At 39.6% G+C, this 17,874-nt stretch overlaps 1 protein-coding gene across 1 annotated transcript in view; it reads right to left on the reverse strand.

The window, feature by feature from the left end:
* LRBA (LPS responsive beige-like anchor protein) overlaps positions 1-17,874 on the reverse strand; it is a 411,018-nt gene that overhangs the window by 161,080 nt on the left and 232,064 nt on the right.

Consider the following 17,874-nt stretch of genomic DNA (forward strand, 5'->3'; position numbering starts at 1 on the left):
CTGGGGTACGGGAGCACATTAGTGCATGCCTCAGTTCTCCTCCATGCTGTCCAGAGTATCCAAAGGGTGACAGAACATGTGTCCAAAAAGCTGCAGGGGTTGAAAGCTTGTGTCATAGGGGTCAGAAGAAGAAGAAGAATCTTTTAGTAACTAGGGCTGCTCAGAAGGGCTAACAGGAATTCAGCAAAACAGTAGAAGGTATATCCAAACACAAAAGATCCTCACTGTCATTTGTAACACAAGCTAATAGAAAAAAATATTTTTGATATCCAAACCCTCATGGCTACAAAACACCTGGGGAAAAAGGACATTACCTTTCCCAGTGAAAAACCTGTACCTCTTCCCACAATCCAGAGGATGCACAAAAGAGCAACCCTTGTGAAAAGCAGACTGAGACCATCATTTCCACAGCTATTTAAGCAAACATAATTCCAGGCTGCTGCATACCACGCTCTCTGGTCAAACACCTGCTACACCAAACATATCTGGCACTAGCGCAACCACCAGGTAACAATATACAGAAAACTACTTCAGGGAGCTCAACCAGCTGAAAACTGGCTCTGTTAGGGTGGGGGGATTCTTTTTTAAATGGATCAGCCTGCCAAAGGGGCTCAGCCCGCACGCTGCAGAGCTGCTACAATGGAAGAGTCCGAGCAGGAAGGGCTCAGCTCAGACCAAACTTGCTCTAAGTTACCTGAGGGCGCATGTAGTTGTAAGCTGAATTTTACTACTCACACACACAGTATCACACAAACAAAACAGGGGACTCCAGACAGCTTGGTATTATTGTATAATGTCCCATTTATCTCTTTCTCACTAGTTACAGTAACTTCCCATACGGACAGGACACGACAAAATAAATACTTTTTCTTTAAGAAGTTTCATAAAGCTGCCGGAAGGACAGAAAAAAACCATGCTACTGACCACCAATAAAAAAAAAAAAAAAAAAAAAAAAAAAAAAAAAAAAAAAAAGGCTATAAAAGCTCTCCCATTATTGAGGCTATTTAGATTACTTAAACATTCACAATAATAATTAGGCAATCTCTAATACTACACATTAAGAAACTCATTACGTAATCACGAATCTGCAAGAGTCCAGCAATAAGTATGTCAGGGTGTAGACTTTTCACACATACCACCATGGTTTTTTAAATTATCCTGTGCACCTGCTCATCATGAGGAATGTTTTTGTTGCTATGGAATTGAAAACTGCGTAGTAAAGTACACATGCCTTCTTTTTTAAATGCCACGAGAATCTGATATTTAATTATCAAGAGTATAAAAGCATAAAGAGCATAACAAAAGTTTTAACAGCTCTCAAGGCATCCAGAATATCTGTTTTGTATTGCTAACTAGTATTTTAACCACCGCAAGGTGACAGTGCAAGTTTAAGGGGCATGGAAGGTGACACATGGTACATTAACTGTATTTTTCTGTGCAATCTACAATGAACCCCTTCAAATAAAAAATGTTTCCATGGTGAAATAACCACTGCCCTTTCAACAGCATTAGGGAAGTAACTTCCGAGCAGACAGCTTCACTGCCGAAGTGAATCACGGCTGCAGTGACTTTCTGCCATTCCCCAGGGACCATAGGGAGAGTTCTCCTAGGTGTTATAAAGGAGGGAAACACAAGTCGTTTACCAAAAAGAAGATCAAACCAATCTTCTAAGTGGGAAATGACCTGTCTTGAGTTTCTGTGACTCATCCTAACTTACACATTGACTTAGTGTAACACCTCATCAATTTTGCTTAGGGGATACTGTTGGGTCCAGAAGAATGGGGATATGCAGGGAAAGATGCACGTGGCCAGAGACTGCCAAGATGTGCCTCCCCAAGAAAACCATTATTCCTTCAGAAAAGTGGCCAGGGTCGCCAGTAAGGTCTTCTAGATACTACTCTAAAATGAAGAATGACCCACTTTTGAGCAGAATTAAAAGCTCATCCCATGATCGTAAGTGTGTCATGTGAAACACATACAAGGTTCTTGTGTACCGACAATGACAAAAGACATGCCCTTGTTTTACCTGTGTATGCATAAATAAATATTTATGGGTTTTATTAAAATTGAGGCTAGAATACCTATCATTTTCTCTCAGCAGAAATTTACAGGAGTAAATTCTCTGCAAATACTTGTCAGATTTGGATAAATGTTTGAGATCCACCCTTCTATTTTTTCACTAGCCTACCTTCCTTCTGCAGCGAGGCATAAATTTTCTTTTAAATATACTGCACAGTAGTAAACACCGCTCATGAATATAAGATTTATAGCACATTAATAAAATCATATAGGCTCACTGGCCTTAAATATACGAGGCACACAATTTAAGTTTTCATGGCTACCTCAAAAGAGACCTAGAGTTGCCATGCAGCATGTTTAAATCTACAGAGTATTTATACCTACACATCATTCACCTCTTACCTATCTTTAATTATTTATCTTCTCTAGTACAGGACACACTTCAGAAAGATTAATATTATACATTTGGAGTGATACTTACTTTATTAGTTTAGGGTTAGAAAAAAAACAAAGCAACACTTACCTACAAGCAACAAGAAAGCATAGGATCTTAAGATTTGTTTTGCATCAAAGAGAAATAAAAAACATCTAAAGTTAAATATAAGAGCTAAAAAAAGTGCAAGAGAGGTAGGAGGCAGAACAACAGAAATATCTAGAATCCAGACTCCAGCAAGCAACAGGATAGTATCTGCAAATATCTTGATGAATACCCCTGAAAAACAAATACCTATGATACAACATACAAGTGCTAAAGTGTAGAGATAGTAAAAAAATTCTGAAATATAAATTTCACATATATATATTATTTTTTTTTGATTCACTGTTGCAATTGTACAAACAACTTGTTAGATATAATTTCAGGTAGAAATTCCTCATAAGAAATGTTACTTTTTATTAGTCTAATTCAACACTACATGGAGGAAAGGCTTCAAACTAATTTTTAAAAAGAATGAAATGTTCATGTTCTTAAACGAAACAAGCATTTTGATTAAAAAAATGCCTTGGTTTTGACTGCTTTGCTAAATTTTACAGTTTATTGATCATTGGTTTCTATTATTGTTACACTGCCCTGAAAGTGCTAGGTGATTGACACTTGAAGCCAAGAGGTCAAAATGAAACAAAATATTTAAATGTTTGTGTTTTTTTTTAATACCGCTAGTTCACATACATTTTCTGAAGTTTTGACTTGTCACCTTATTTCAGAGGTAGCAGCAAATAAATCTCAAAACTGACATAATAGGAAAATGGTTTCTTTCTGACTCTGCTAGGCTCGTCTTTGTTTTATAACAATGTAATGTAACTCAGTTAAATGGGTTATTGTGCATTTAGATCAGCACAGGTAAGATCAGAATCCAGACCAAGAGTAACAAGAGGCAAATCTTTAATCCTTTAAAGGTTCCACATCCATTGCCAGATCTCTGCAAATAAGACAAGTCTTCCCTAAATGGGCAAGTAAAGATACCTTGTTACAAGGAAAATCTTACAACAAAGCCAATACAATCACACTTTCATCAGCTCTTCCTACACCTGCCTCAAGCATAAGACTAATTAGGGATATATTTGGGATGGATAAGGTAAGCCAGCACATGCTGGCCTGACCAACTCTGTTTTCTAATGGTCATTACAAGCCAGGAAAAGTTAAAGCAGCCACACGGTTGCTTTCACTTGCACTGAACGCTAAGTAAGTTTCCTGCACTGAAGAGTAATTTTCTATTTCAATTCCTCTCCCAAATGAGAAGATTAATTTATTCCTACAGCCTTAAGCACCAGTCAACATGCATATTCTAACATGAAAGCCTACAGGAAAATCCGCAACAGTTATAATTCTAGAATCCTTAACATACAGAAAACATCTGAAATCATTAATCAAAAAGTTTCTTAGTCAAAAGGTGATGGACATTTTTTTATCCAGAGACACTAAGGCAGAGAACACCCCTAGCAGCTTGAAGAAATCACATTTCAAGTTTACATTGCAATACGGGAGAGAGGAGCAAGCTCACATGTAACAGAAATCGATCCTTGCACAACAGGGGGAAAGCAAAGGTTTCCATTCTGCCTGCTATATGTAGCAGCAGGGGGGCTGCTAAGCAGGTAACTCATCGTTTGCCTTGAGTTAATTCAAACGAGAAAACAAAATGGCAGGAAAAATATTCTGAGGAATACAAAGAAGCAATTTTCCCATCAGTGAAAAACTCTCATGTTCATGCACTAGCAGGGAGCAGAAATCAGTCAAGAGGTTTCTTTAGAAAAAGGCTCTTTCAAAACAAGTTTCCATGAAAATCTCTTTTTCTCAGAGTATGGGTCACTATGCCATTTGATCAGCATAAGATACCTAAACAACAGAAAATGTATTTCACTGGGAGATTAAGGAATAGAAGGCAAGAGTAAAATCTATATAGACCAGAACATAAACAGAGTTAATAATCAGTCCTCAAATCATCATGTATCGTCAATACAATTTGTGGTAGGTAAGAAGACACCAAAAAGAGCTAACAAGTTTCAAGATGTAAGCAGTCTACACAATTCTGATTTTATATAAAAGAACCAGTCTTCAATAAACCCATCTTTGAATTTTGCTGGTTTATGATGCAAATTGCACAGAACAGAACACCAGCTCTCCAATACTAAATACCATTTACTTTTCCTAAGAAAGCCTTATCTCTCCAAAGACTTTGGAAGTTGCACGCAGTAACAGAAGTAGATTAAGCCACTCTTGCATAGAAAGATGGTTACCAAATATAACTATCAATGTACAAGGTATCTTACATATGTACACAAATACACATAGCAACATGAAGATAAAATTAAATCCTTAAGATCCAACGCTCCTCAATTTTAATTTACATAATGTACACATACACTGAATACCTACAACTCCGCATGGTATTTTACTTATGAAGCACAACTTGATGAACATCGATAATGCGTTCAGATCTGTAAAGGATAACATTGTGAAAACAATGGATGTTCCAAATAAACAAAAAATCTGTTCCATGCTGACATAATTTCATAGGAATTTTACCAATGATTTCATAAGGAAAAGGTAAAACTATACACCGAGGCCTCCAAAAAAAACCCACAACCTAAAAGTTATTGCTTCATCCTAACACAAATAAATACTTCTTCCAAAAAATCTTATAACTTGTAACATATATATATATACACATATATATACACTCACAGATATATATATATATATAAATATGCATTACTTTAATAACTCTTTCGAAGAATGAAAATTATTTTTGTATATTTGTACATCATCTAACAAATTCAGTCCTGGCTTCATTGGCACAATGCTGAAAACAGCCATTAAATAAGAGTGATCGCAATGCAACCTTCCGTGCACTATGATTAGGTAAGGTGCATCATACATTGCATCCTATTGATTCTGAAATGACATTGTGGAAGAGGTTCATACTTAAGAGTGCCACAATCTCCAAAAGATCTTACCCTTAATTATTTAGCATAGCCAAAATGTAGTCATTTTTCAGAGGACTTTACTTATCAACATTTTTTATCTTAAAATTACTACACGCTGAATTGTAGACAGTATTTTCACATTTGCAATACTTAACGTAATATGCTTTGTTGTAAGACACAAAAGAAAAGGATTCTGATTCTTGGTAGGTTCCTTGCAGTATCTCTGAACACTTCCAAACTAGAAATAACAGAAGTGGTAAGCTAATTTAGATTTCTAGTGTGGACGGGTGGGTTTGTTTTGGAGGGTTGAGATTTGTTGTTTGGTTGGGTTTTTTTCCAAATAGCCTTAGTCAAATAATTAAATTGCATGTCTAAAGACTCTGGATTAATAGAAATTATTTACTTAAAAATCTACTTGACTCCACATTTAACAACACTTTGAGGTTAGTTCTGAATTAAAGATGACAAATACTGGATAGACACTTGTGATTTCCTCCATTTCAGGAAAAAAAAAAACTTAAATATAGTGAATAAAGTGTCAGCTTTTAAGTTTCAATACAGTATGGAAAAAAAAGAGAAGAAAATGTATTAGCTAAACAAATGTTTTAGAAAAGTCATAGGCATGTCAAATCACTATCCACCTTTCCATTAAGCGATACAAAAGACCAGTAATGACTCCAGCTTTCATGTAGGCCAGCCTTTAATTTCCAGTTTCTTTGACAACAATGTACTTATTTCAGGTGTGCTTTAAGAATCAACAGATCTTGAATCTTCATGACTTAACATACACCATTTTTAAACAGCACAACAGTGTAAAATGTTTTTTGTCAAATGGTGCTTTAGCTTTGTTCTCAATGTTTCAAAAGGTTGATGTTGGGCTTTTTCCTTACTTCTCCCACAGTTTGTTTGCAATTAATTTTTGAAATTATTTTTCTTTGTGGCTTTCTGGAAGGGTTCAGGCAAAATGCTAAATTGATTGTAATGTATTGCCAACATCTGTAATGTGTTGGTCATCTTACTCTCAAATCCTTCAAACATTTGCGCATAAGTAAACTGGCTGATCTGCAACTGCTTCCAGACCGGGCCTAAACAACTTAGCAGAAACTTATGTTTAGAAAAGTATTTTTTGTGCTGTGCTATTATCCTACAATTAACTTCAGAAGTCCCTATATAATCTGCCTTTTTAGCATTCGGATTTTTTTTTTTTCTTTTTTACAGCTACACACATTGTCTTCATAAAAAGAAGGTGGTTTAAAATTATTACTCTGGTAGTCTCTATATTGTCAAAATGTACTGGAGCTCTATTTTATGTTGCCTGTATTACTATATTACACCCTCTTACTACAAGAAATTGCCTTTCAGGTACCAACACTATGAAGTACCTGTCGACTTTTACTTAGAAATTATAGGCTGGTTTCAAATGCGGACTGCTTCAAAATCAAAATGGAAGTATCAGGTGTCAAACAAATCTGTTAAAAAATAAATTACCACAGTAAGCTCAACTAGATACATGTTTAAAATCACAAGTTTTGGATCTCTCACTTTCATTGTATTCAGCATATTAAAATATAACATGTGCTTTCAATAAGTTAGATTAGCAAGATGATCAGAACAACTTTGAAGTATATTGCACCAGGAATGTGCCACCGATGCATGGGTTTTTTATTCAGGCATCTTTGACTGGCCAAATTATAATTCTTCATGCCCATTTTAAAACCTGACAAACCCTACCTCTTCAGACTTTATTTGCTAACGTCACTTATTCCTAAACTGCCTGGAAATAAGTTGACAAAGCTGACGTTCCAAACAAAGACCACGCTTCCTGCTCTCATCCGGAATCTGGAACACCATCAATGTTTTGTTCAGCTTGCATAAGTCACAACTGATTGGCCACAGTCCCTGTGGGCACGCCATTTCATCCAGACTGGACGGTTCATTAGTCATAATTACTATAACTGTACAGCAGAGACTGCAGTTTTATCTCATCATACATCTTTGATAAAGCTGCTTCTATTTCTGCTTCATCAGCATGTGAAGTTACATTATTGGCGCTTTTATTTTCCAATCTGTGATTAACATTGGTTGTTCTGCTTAGGAAACGCGTACCAAAATCCAAGATAATGTACAAAGTAAGGCCACAATGTGACCAACGTTTGAACTTTGAGTTAAAAATCATTCAGCAGTTAAAGCTATGCAGGAAAAAGATTCTGAAATGACAGTCACCAAGAAAATTTAACAAAGAAATTCTCAACAATGCCGTCTCTGAGAGAATAAGAGTGTTGGCTTCTAACGCAAACTGTGACACATTAGAAAAATATATCAGTTCAGTATGAAGGTTAGACATGGGAAATTCTTGACAACTGCTGAGTCCATCAGCATTTTTCATTTAGTGTTTATACAACTGCAGAAAAGTAAAGCCTGCAACATAAAGCACCACAGTGAAATCTGACAGCTAGAGCACTGCACTACAGTTCGTAAACAGATGCTAAAACACTTAAACCTAATACGGAATGTGAATGCAATCTTGTTTTAAACATACAAAAGTCACACATTAAGGCATTTCCTTGTTGTGGTGCTTGTTGCTGATTTTTACTTCTTATTGTGTGTTAATAGGAAACACAAAGACTGGTGGTGCCATCTGAATGTGCAACGTGTACCCATGATAGGCCACATAAACAGTCATAATCGACAGTTACATGCAGGCACTGAGGCTGCAAAAATCCCAGAGTAATTAGTGTTGTCTGAATGCAATGACATCTGTTTTCTCATGGTCCTCTAGACTTGTCAGGCCAATAAGATGTATATGAAAAAATATGACAAGCATCGCAAATGCCCTTCTGAAAGGTCTCACTTTGGGAAAAGCTGAAGAAATGACACATGCCACCTCTTTTTTGCCAATATACCTAACAGCGAAAGCTTCAAGACTTGAAAAGGTCTTTTGAGTCATTTTACATTTGACTATGAAAGGTTTATTCAGAGCATAGTACTGTGCTTAGGGAAGAATGTATCACAGCAGCTTTTCTTTTAAAAAAGCAAGCTTCATTAGCAGGAAAGGAATAAAATGTGACTGTTTACTTCTGACTAGTGTGCTTACATGTCAATGCCATCTCTATCTTCTTTTTTAATTAAAGCAGCAAATACTAGGTAGCACATAACACACGTGTGTATCTGTATATATATATATATATATATATAATAATTTTATTATCTTGCTTGAAGAGTGAAACAAGAACAGTTTTACAGCTGTGCTTTCCGGCACTGCAAAAACACTGTAGTCTTTTAATCTGAAGACCTGAGCTTTTGTTCTAGGATTCAGCCTTTTTCCTTAAGACTGCCTATCTCTCCCTTCTTTTGCTGGACAGTAGCATGTTTGAGCATGCGTTTCCTCCGAGAAAGACATTAGTCATCATTAACAGAAGCACTGACACCAAGTCTAAGTGCCTCTCCACAATGACCAAGTGGCAATCATCTTTCTCTTACCCTGTCACTGCTGATTAGGGTTTTCTTTCATGAAAATTTAATTTGTCGCCTTTCTGCAGCTTCTTTTACATTTCTGCAATAATACAACATGCCTGCAATGGTAAAAATGGTAAAAGATGCTGTACCCATTTATAAGAAAAGATAAGATTCGGACTGCATCGCCCTACTTTTTACCTAGTTTAATGGGGGGGGGGGGGGCGGGGCGGGGCGCGTGTTGGGCAGCCCTGCAAGATGTACTAAAGGAGTAGCTGCTGACAAGAGGAAAAACTCTCATCAAATACCAAAGGCCTCAAACTACCCGGCACACCTTTGATCCAACTAATTGAAATTTTCTTCCTCTGGAAGACAGCTAGACAGCCCATCCTCTGAAGTCTTGTTCAATAGGGAAAGTAACAATATCTAAAATAGATTTTTATAACCAATTCATTTTTTAACTGCTTCAAATGCACAGGTACTCGAGGGGTTTTAGCTTATATGAATATTTATCAAAGGATTTGATAATCCAGTGATAAATTTCAGCCTCATTTCTGGAGTCTGTGTCAACATTGCTCTTGCAGTTAAAAAGCCAGCCGTGAAGAAAACAGCTTTAGCTGCTGCAGGCAGATGAAAAAGTTTCAGTCATGTATGATACTTTGCAGCTATTCAACACACACAGTCTCAGATTCCTGCTCTGTGTAACATTACAAACATTGTTGAACAAGATACCATAGCAATGAGTTATTTTAAGGAAGTTTTTCAAAACATTTACTCTTCTGCTTTATTTCAATTTGTCTAAAGATTTTTTTTAATTATAAGCACATGCTATTTTGTTAACATCTGTGCACAGCATAAAACGTGACTGAAGTCCAGCTTCTGAAAAAATGCAGATAACTTACATCCCTCAAATAAAGTAACAACATTAGAAAACGTCAGGAGATTCGGATTAAGATATTTGAGTTCATTTAACTGATTTTCCATACAAGTATATCTAAAAAAAAACAACCAACCAGCACTTATTAAAATTTTTACATTCTCCCAATATCTTTCAGAATTTAATTAAGTGTAAAGCTAAAATCTGGATCTACCTCTATTAAATTCAGAAACCACAGCTAGTAAAATCTAAGTAATAAAAACTTTATTCAGCTTCCTAATGTATCGGTACTCCACTACTGACCCAAAGCAGCATTGGTAGTCGGAACAGAAACTGTATTGCTAGCACTTTGGATTTATAAGAAAGCTTCAATATCTTTAAATAGCCTCCATATATGAAATTTAAGAAGAGGAAACTAGGAATTAAAAGCGGATTTTGAATGGCAGCCTGTGATTGTTGTACTGCTATGGCAGTATAACCTTGATTAAATGCAGAGCAATACTAAAGTAAAAACAAAACCCTGCCATGGTAACCTAAATTAACTACTGAACCAGACCATGTTTATACAGAAAGCTGGCGTTTTAAGCCCTTCTACTTACTCCTGCGAAAAACTTTGACTTTCTAGAGGGCATAAAATAAAATTTAAGCTTCCCCGGCCGCACATCTACCATTGTTTTGTTCTCTACGTTCTCCTCGGCTCTTTGCCTGACAAGCCAGGAACGTAGATGTCGAGATCCTTGCTCCGCATCCACGTCAAGTTCAAGTACAGAAGTTTAGCTCTTTGACTCCCACCCCCACCTCCAAGTCACTTGTCAGTAAAAGGTTGGGCGATTTATTGACCACTGCTGGATGCATACTGTCAGTGCTGAAGGAAATATGAGAGGGGGCTGTCGCTACTGTTCTGGAGCTCATTGATAATGACATACCTGCCTCTGTCACCCATTACCCATACTACAAACTACTTAGACCTAACTGAAAAATCAATAGCCTACTTGCACTGGTTCCTGTGGCTGCCTCCTTTGATTGTCAGCTCCTGTCTAGGGTCAGCACTTACATGAAAGGGGCTGTGACTGCCTGATGCTTTCAGGACAACCTAACGATATGAAACTAGCCAACAGAACAGTAAATTCTGTCCCCCTGCCCTCCTCATCAATTAGGCTTTGACTAGGCTTGCCTGTAGAAACCTGACCTTTTAAGTTTAGGTGAATATGGAACTAGCTGAACACGCCATTGCCCTCAGCACTGAGCCAGGAAATCCACTGACAGGTTAAACAAAACAGAAGGTTGTAACTGTCATAATTTGCATTGCACTTTCACGCCAACAAGGGTGTTATCAGTGGGGGCAAGCCCTGGAACACACAACGCAAGCACCCTAAGTCACTCTCCTCATAAATTTTCAAGTGAAGGGAGATAAAACATAATTCACAAATGACCGCACATTTCAAGTCCCACTTTCTTTCAAGTTCGCACTCTGGAAACCCACGATGTACGTATAAACAATTTCCCTTCATAGGTGCGCTGGCACTCGGACACCAGTTAGAAAGAACTTCCAAGATAGATGACAAATGGGGAAAAGCTACCTGCCTATGTCTCTTAAGGACTCTCCTATTAGGCTTATTTTCCACTGTATATTTATATGCCTGAACACTAATCATTAATGGATTATATACCCACACACCTGTATTTTGGCGCAGCAGGTATGCATCAATAATTTAAAAATCCCCAGAGAGCCACGGCTGGCACTTCTGAGTAGTATTCACTCATACATCCCATATCTTGGAAGTCCATTAGCAACATCTGAATATCCCTGTGACTACAGCCAAATGATACATGCTGCATTTTAATACATCTGCCCTCCTCCAAAGAATATTGACAACCATGAAGCAAAGAACTAAAGCAAGAAATCTCAGATCTAAAGTGAAGGCGGAACTATATCCTGAGTTGAATGTAATAGCTTTAGTAACTATATATAATTAAAAAAAAAAAAAAAAAAAAAACAAACCACACAACAACTTAATAGCTGAATGCCTTGCTCGTCCTTTCCTCCAAAATAAATAAATAAATAAAAGATTAAATGAAAATATTTTAGAATTCTCTGATTAGTACTCCTTTCTTATATACCCATTTTCAAGCAATGATGGGTTTAGGTCCTTTCATGCTCCTGTTCCCATAGGCCTACCATTCTGTATATTAGGAAACAGAGACATGTGTGATCAAAACAATTTATACTATTTGAATACTCCAGCTTCTTCATACAGCTTCCTACAGCTGAATCTTTTTAACTCCTGCACCCTTAATATCCTTCTCACAGAAGAGCATGCAGTGCCAGATATAAGAATGAGCTCTTACGTAAATAAGTGATAGGAAAACTGCTGCAGTTTGGTTTTCAAAGCTTAAGATTGGGTTCCAAACCCCTAGATACCCTTGTAAGCTTTTCTTCTGAATGCTGCCTCAATACATGCTAGTCACTGCCTTTAGCTTATTTCAAATGCACTTTTAGAAATGGGTATTGAGAAAGGAAAACAGCTGAATTACAAAAAGACAAAAACTTCTTTCATTCAGAAAATATGTTACACTGCAATAATATTTGTTACATTGTAACACTCAGTTGTTCAAAATATACATAAACCAGCGCAAATGCTGAGAAAACTCCTTGAAAACAAAAGCACAGAACTGCGTTAAAGCGCTTTTAAATACAGAGAACAGCAGTTCGAATTAATATTGTACTCCGAACAAACTAGAGAGCAAACACTAGTTAAAAATGGTAGACTTAATTAAGTCTGGACGGACCCCTTTACAGACCTAATGCAATGATTAACTATGCATCTGGTAGCATGTCAAGTCCTTTTTGTGTGCCTATCTGATAGCAAAGTGAAAGGGCATGGACAGTGTCCAGTCCCAGCAAGCAAATCATTTGGAAGCAGTCATAGCCATAGATCAAAGATTTTTCACTCTATCCAAAGTCTATTTAAACCCACCAACCCAGCCCCTTGCTGCAGACAAAACCAGTTAGAAAATAAGAAAGACTCCTCGAGATCCAAAGATAATAAAGGAAGATAGAAGCAGAAAACGAAGAAAAGAAACAGACTGGCAGAACCTTAATTTCCATAGGCCAAGACAGCTGTTTTACATCCTAGTTTTATTTCAGATGCTTAAAGAAAAGGAACAATTTCCATCCCTTAGATCACCAAATATTATTTCAATTAAACTATGCAGATGGCTCCTATACATTATTTGAGCCAATACAGTTTCCCCTTCCCAGCTACAGGAGATGGTACCTTGAACTATTCTGCACACAGGTTTTACCTAATTCATAAGAAAAATAAAGAGAGCAGCATATTATCATGAAGAAGTTATTTTGAAATAAGATACGCACAGCAAGATATAAAATAGGAATAGCTATGATTTGATTCTCTCATTAGAAGTAGCAACAAAACCCCTGCAATGATTTTATAACTAGTAATACACTACTTTTATGTCAACATAGTACTTTCAAAGGATAAAAATTTAATACTATGAAGTACAATATGCAGAAAAGTAGAGGGCTCTAACTGTGCATTTAAACTGCATTACATTTGAACAAGGGAACAATTAGAAGACTGCTCAAACAGGAAATTTCTTTTTTTTTTTTTTTTTTTAATTAACTAAAAATTGCATGCCTTTTCTACCAGATCCAAAGTCAAAACAAAATTATCTTCAAATACAGAGAGGAGAGAGAAAGACAGCGCGCAACTCGATATATTCCACGCTGGTCACACCAGTGCTATTGAGAAGATTGAGCTCCCTCTGTTCCCTGCTCCCACAACACCCTTTCCCTTTATAAATTACACTCATAGAAACTCACTGAAAGGTTGTAACCTGTACAGCAGTTGGTGAGGAGCACAGGATTTCACATTGCTATATGTAGCATTTGAGTAAGTACTTTTTAAAATGTAAGCATATAAATGAGAAGCTTTCACCTCCAGAGCTAGAAACTGGCATTTTTAAAAGAGTACAGTTTTAGAGAATTCTAGGTTAACTTACAAATATACTTCATCTTGGCTAACTGCATGAAGTTTTTGATCTTGAAAATAATCATCTAACCAATAGAAAGATGCAGGTCGTTGTTTGTTGGCACGATTATTTATGCATATGCACAGATATGTGAACATCTAAGACAATAAAGTTGTGACCAAACACTTGCAAACAGATAGATTTTTTTTTTAAATTTCCAGAACTTAAACTTTGACTTTGCTTAGAATATGTTTATAATTTTCATATTTTTAAAAGAAGCACTGATTTAGCCTTACAGCATTTTTAAGCACCAGACATTATCTCTGTAGCCCACCTCACGTTTTTCTCAAGCAAATAAGTGTTACTGTATTCAACTAGAGGTCAAGTTGACAACATGCTGGCATGTTGCATGCTCTCATACTTCTAAACATAGATGTCATCAATATAATTAATAAATAAATGTAAAAAAAGACACATTAATTTGAGTATTTCTGCTGGATAAAATAGAACACACCCACCACAACTGCACCCAAAGAAAACAAAAGGCCTACAAGAAGAAAATGCTACAGAAGGACTAGAAATTTTCTTTTGTAGTGCATGTGTCTGATTTTCCCTGATTGCAAACTTATGGAAGGCAATTTAAAAAACAGTACCTAGCATTCAAAGCAATCTAACAGCTAAAAGAAGTCACCATTAGTCATCATGAGAAAAGAGATGGCGCTACCTTTATGAAAAGATTCAAAGCATTAGATGAAAGCCTTCAGCTGCAGGTTGCTCATGGTTAAACACCAGATTATGAACACATTCACATTTTAAGACTGAATAGAAAAGCAAAAATAAGGTACTTCAAGGAGTAGTTGGAACCCTCTTCTTCCCCACTGCAGAAAAAAAAGCTAAGGGAGACTTAGAAAAAAGTAGAATTTACCATACAATTCAGTCTTCATGGGGAAAAAGTATAAGTTTTATGCAACACTAAACTGATGAGATGCATTAATGATGTGTAGGAACTAAACAATCTTTTCTTCCCCCAGTGTGCACTATCAACTAACTTCATAAACACAGTCCTTACAACAGACTGACAGACGGTAAAACCAAGCCCTGACTTTCAAGAAAAGGTACATGCTGTGTACTATTGAATGTAAACCAAATTTTGTTTTTCAAACCCACAACAGCATTTACTGTAATTATTAACCCAGTTTCACTGTGGAGAAATGCAACATGCATTACTGAATCATTTCTCTTCAGATCCATACATTCCCTGCAGCAGTTCAAGCTCCATCAGCAGTGCAGGAATGTATGAAAATGACAGGCAAAGGGCACTAGCTCTTTTCCCATACTGTTCTTCTATAAATGGAAGCAGAGTCCTACAAAGCACTTCAAACATTCTCAGCTTTAAGACTGATCTCCAGGAAAAAAAAAATATTACAATGTTATGTTCCACAAGGAAATTAATTATTCCATTTTCCACAAAAACTGTTCCCCTTAAATGCAAGCATAGAGAGGAAACCAACTACAAGAAAATAATGGGACGCTAGCTGGGTCTCGTCTACCAAGCTGCCATGAACAAAGCGTATACATAAACATACATATTTCATACGCTATTCATGAAAATACTTCTTATCCCTTTGGGAAGTACCTGTTCTTGCCTTCACTTTTCCCTCTCCTCTCAGCAAGGGGAGAGGGAGAGAAAAAAGGCAGATTTTGGCAGAAATCCTTTAATAGCCTCAAGTCAATTTGATCAAACTTTTGACTTGCTTTAAAAATTATATCTTGTATCAGCAGCATATTACAGAAACTTTAAAACACACCGTTCAGAAGGAAAAAAAAAAAAAGCTCTGAAATATGTAACATATGCCGCTTTGATAAGCTGGTTAGGCAAGCATAACACAGTAAGGAACTTGTGTGTTTCTTGCTAAAACTCTGAGTTGTTTTCCAGTTTTCTTCTGTTGCTGTTTTTAAGGGTCAAGACAAACATAGCATTCTCTTTTTCATAAATAAAATGGGGGGGGGAGGAAGTCTTTACACATTTGATAGCAGCCCTTCGCTGTTACTTTGCCATCCTTAGAGTGTAGAAAATACCGCTGCACATACCATGTACTCACAACACGCCTGCATTTACACTAGCCCCAGCTCCCCGCGGTACCGAGAGGGAGGGGGCAGGAGGAGCTTGCCAGGCAAGAGCAAACACTCCAGCACACCCAGTCCCCTTCCCAGTATCTTTTTACAGAAGCCCTCGCTAACAAAACACTATTGCTCCAGGCAGCGGCATGCTGATGTTGGCACTGCTTAAACCAAACAAACACGATGTTTAACAGTCAAATAAAATGTCCCGCAGCCTCCCTAATGAATTTGTCAAGGACCATCAGATCACCCCCGCCCCTGCCTCATTAACTCAAGTATGATGAGACGGATTATAACGAGAGAATACAGATCAATCGGTCTGAAGACTTCAAGTGGCTTTTAGCCCTGAGAGTTTCGCTCTCTGCGGCACACACACACACACGCACGGTCTTTTTAATGGAATACAGTATCTCCTGCTGCTGGAGGGGCTGCCGCTTCGTTTTATACACCATCGAGGAGCTGCTGATGGACTTCTACACTAACATACATAAAAGCAGAGGTGACAAGGGCTCTTCAATTATAGCCTCCTCGGATCCGGTTCCCCCTTCAATTATTCATCCCGGCGAGAGCAAATTCCGCCACAGATGAAGCTGGTCTTAATGCAGTGCGGCCACAAACGCCCAGACGCAGGAGAGAGGGTTTCACGTGCATTATTTGCTGGAAGTGTTTAAGTTTATTGCTCAAATGATGTTTCTAATTAGCACTGGGGCAATAAATTAAAGTCGGCTTTTGTTTAGCTGATTTATTATTTACTAGAGCTTCAACCTCAGACAGGAAAATTGGTAATGAATTGTTTTAAATCTGAACACTGTGTAACTGTTTCATCATTAGTCACCTTACCGGGGGTGCGTGGGGGTGGGAGGGGAATCGTACCCTCCTTCTGCTTGTACCCTAAAAACACCAAAGCGCGTCCGTCCCTCCCTTGCCCGGGCCGCCTGACGGCTCCAGCAGCCCCCCGCGCCCCGGCCCCGGGAAGCCCCCGACCGCCCGCTCCCTGCCGGGGGCGAAGCCCCGCCGCTGCCCACAGGGTCGGTGCGCAGATCCCCTCGCCAGCGCGGGGAGAAGCGCCAGCCCGCTGCCAGCACGGCCGATCCGCTCCGGGCGCTCCGGCGGGGCCTATGAGACGGACCCCCAGCCCGAACGAACTCTCTCGCCCGCCGGAGAGCGTCCAGGGCCGAGGCGCAGGACCCCCGCCGCCCCGCCCGGCCAGCCGAGCCCCGAAGGGACGCTCCGCCGACGATGCCCGCCCGGTGCTGCCCGGGTAGCACCGAAGGGGGCTCTGGTCGGCTGACGAGGGTGCGGCCCCGGGGAGGGGGCAGGTCCGCAGGCACTTACCGGCGGCCCGGGGCGAGGAGCCCCGCTCCAGACCGCGCATCCCCGGGACGGCCGAAGACCGTGCAAGCCGCGGCGCTGGCGCCGTTGCGAGCCCGCGGCTCTGCCCCGGCCGCAGCCTGCCCCTTCTCCCCCTCACCCCCGCGGCTGCTCTCCTCGGAGCCTTCCCCGGGCTCCTCTCCCTCCCGACGGGGCCGGGCGCTGCGGGGACACCTGACAGCGCCACCCGCCCGGGCCCCACCGAACAGCGGGCACCGCGGCCGGCGCGACAGCCCCCAGCCTGCCCACGGGCCCCGCGGCAGCGGGGGGACCAGGAGCCGGCCCTCCCCTCCGGGAGCGCGGAGCCCCCACGGGCGCCGAGCGCGCCCGTACTTACTTCTTCCAGCGCGCAGCGGTACGGCCGGCACAAGACATGTTTCCAATTTAAACGCACACGGAAAACAGACGGCGATATTTTCTTTATTAAAATCAGCCAGCTGCAGCGAAAGGAGGAAAGAACAAGAACGCAAGCCCAACCGCTGCGAGCTGGTGGAACCCAGGCTCCGCAAGGAGGAGCGCATCGCGTGTGAACGGCCCCGGCCGGGCTCCGCTGGCGGCCGCCGGGGCCGCCCCCGGGCCGCAGGGACCCGCAGCGACCCGCAAGGACCAGGGGGAGG

Source organism: Falco peregrinus, chromosome 2 (genome assembly GCF_023634155.1).
Source record: "Falco peregrinus isolate bFalPer1 chromosome 2, bFalPer1.pri, whole genome shotgun sequence".
Lineage (NCBI taxonomy): Eukaryota > Metazoa > Chordata > Aves > Falconiformes > Falconidae > Falco > Falco peregrinus.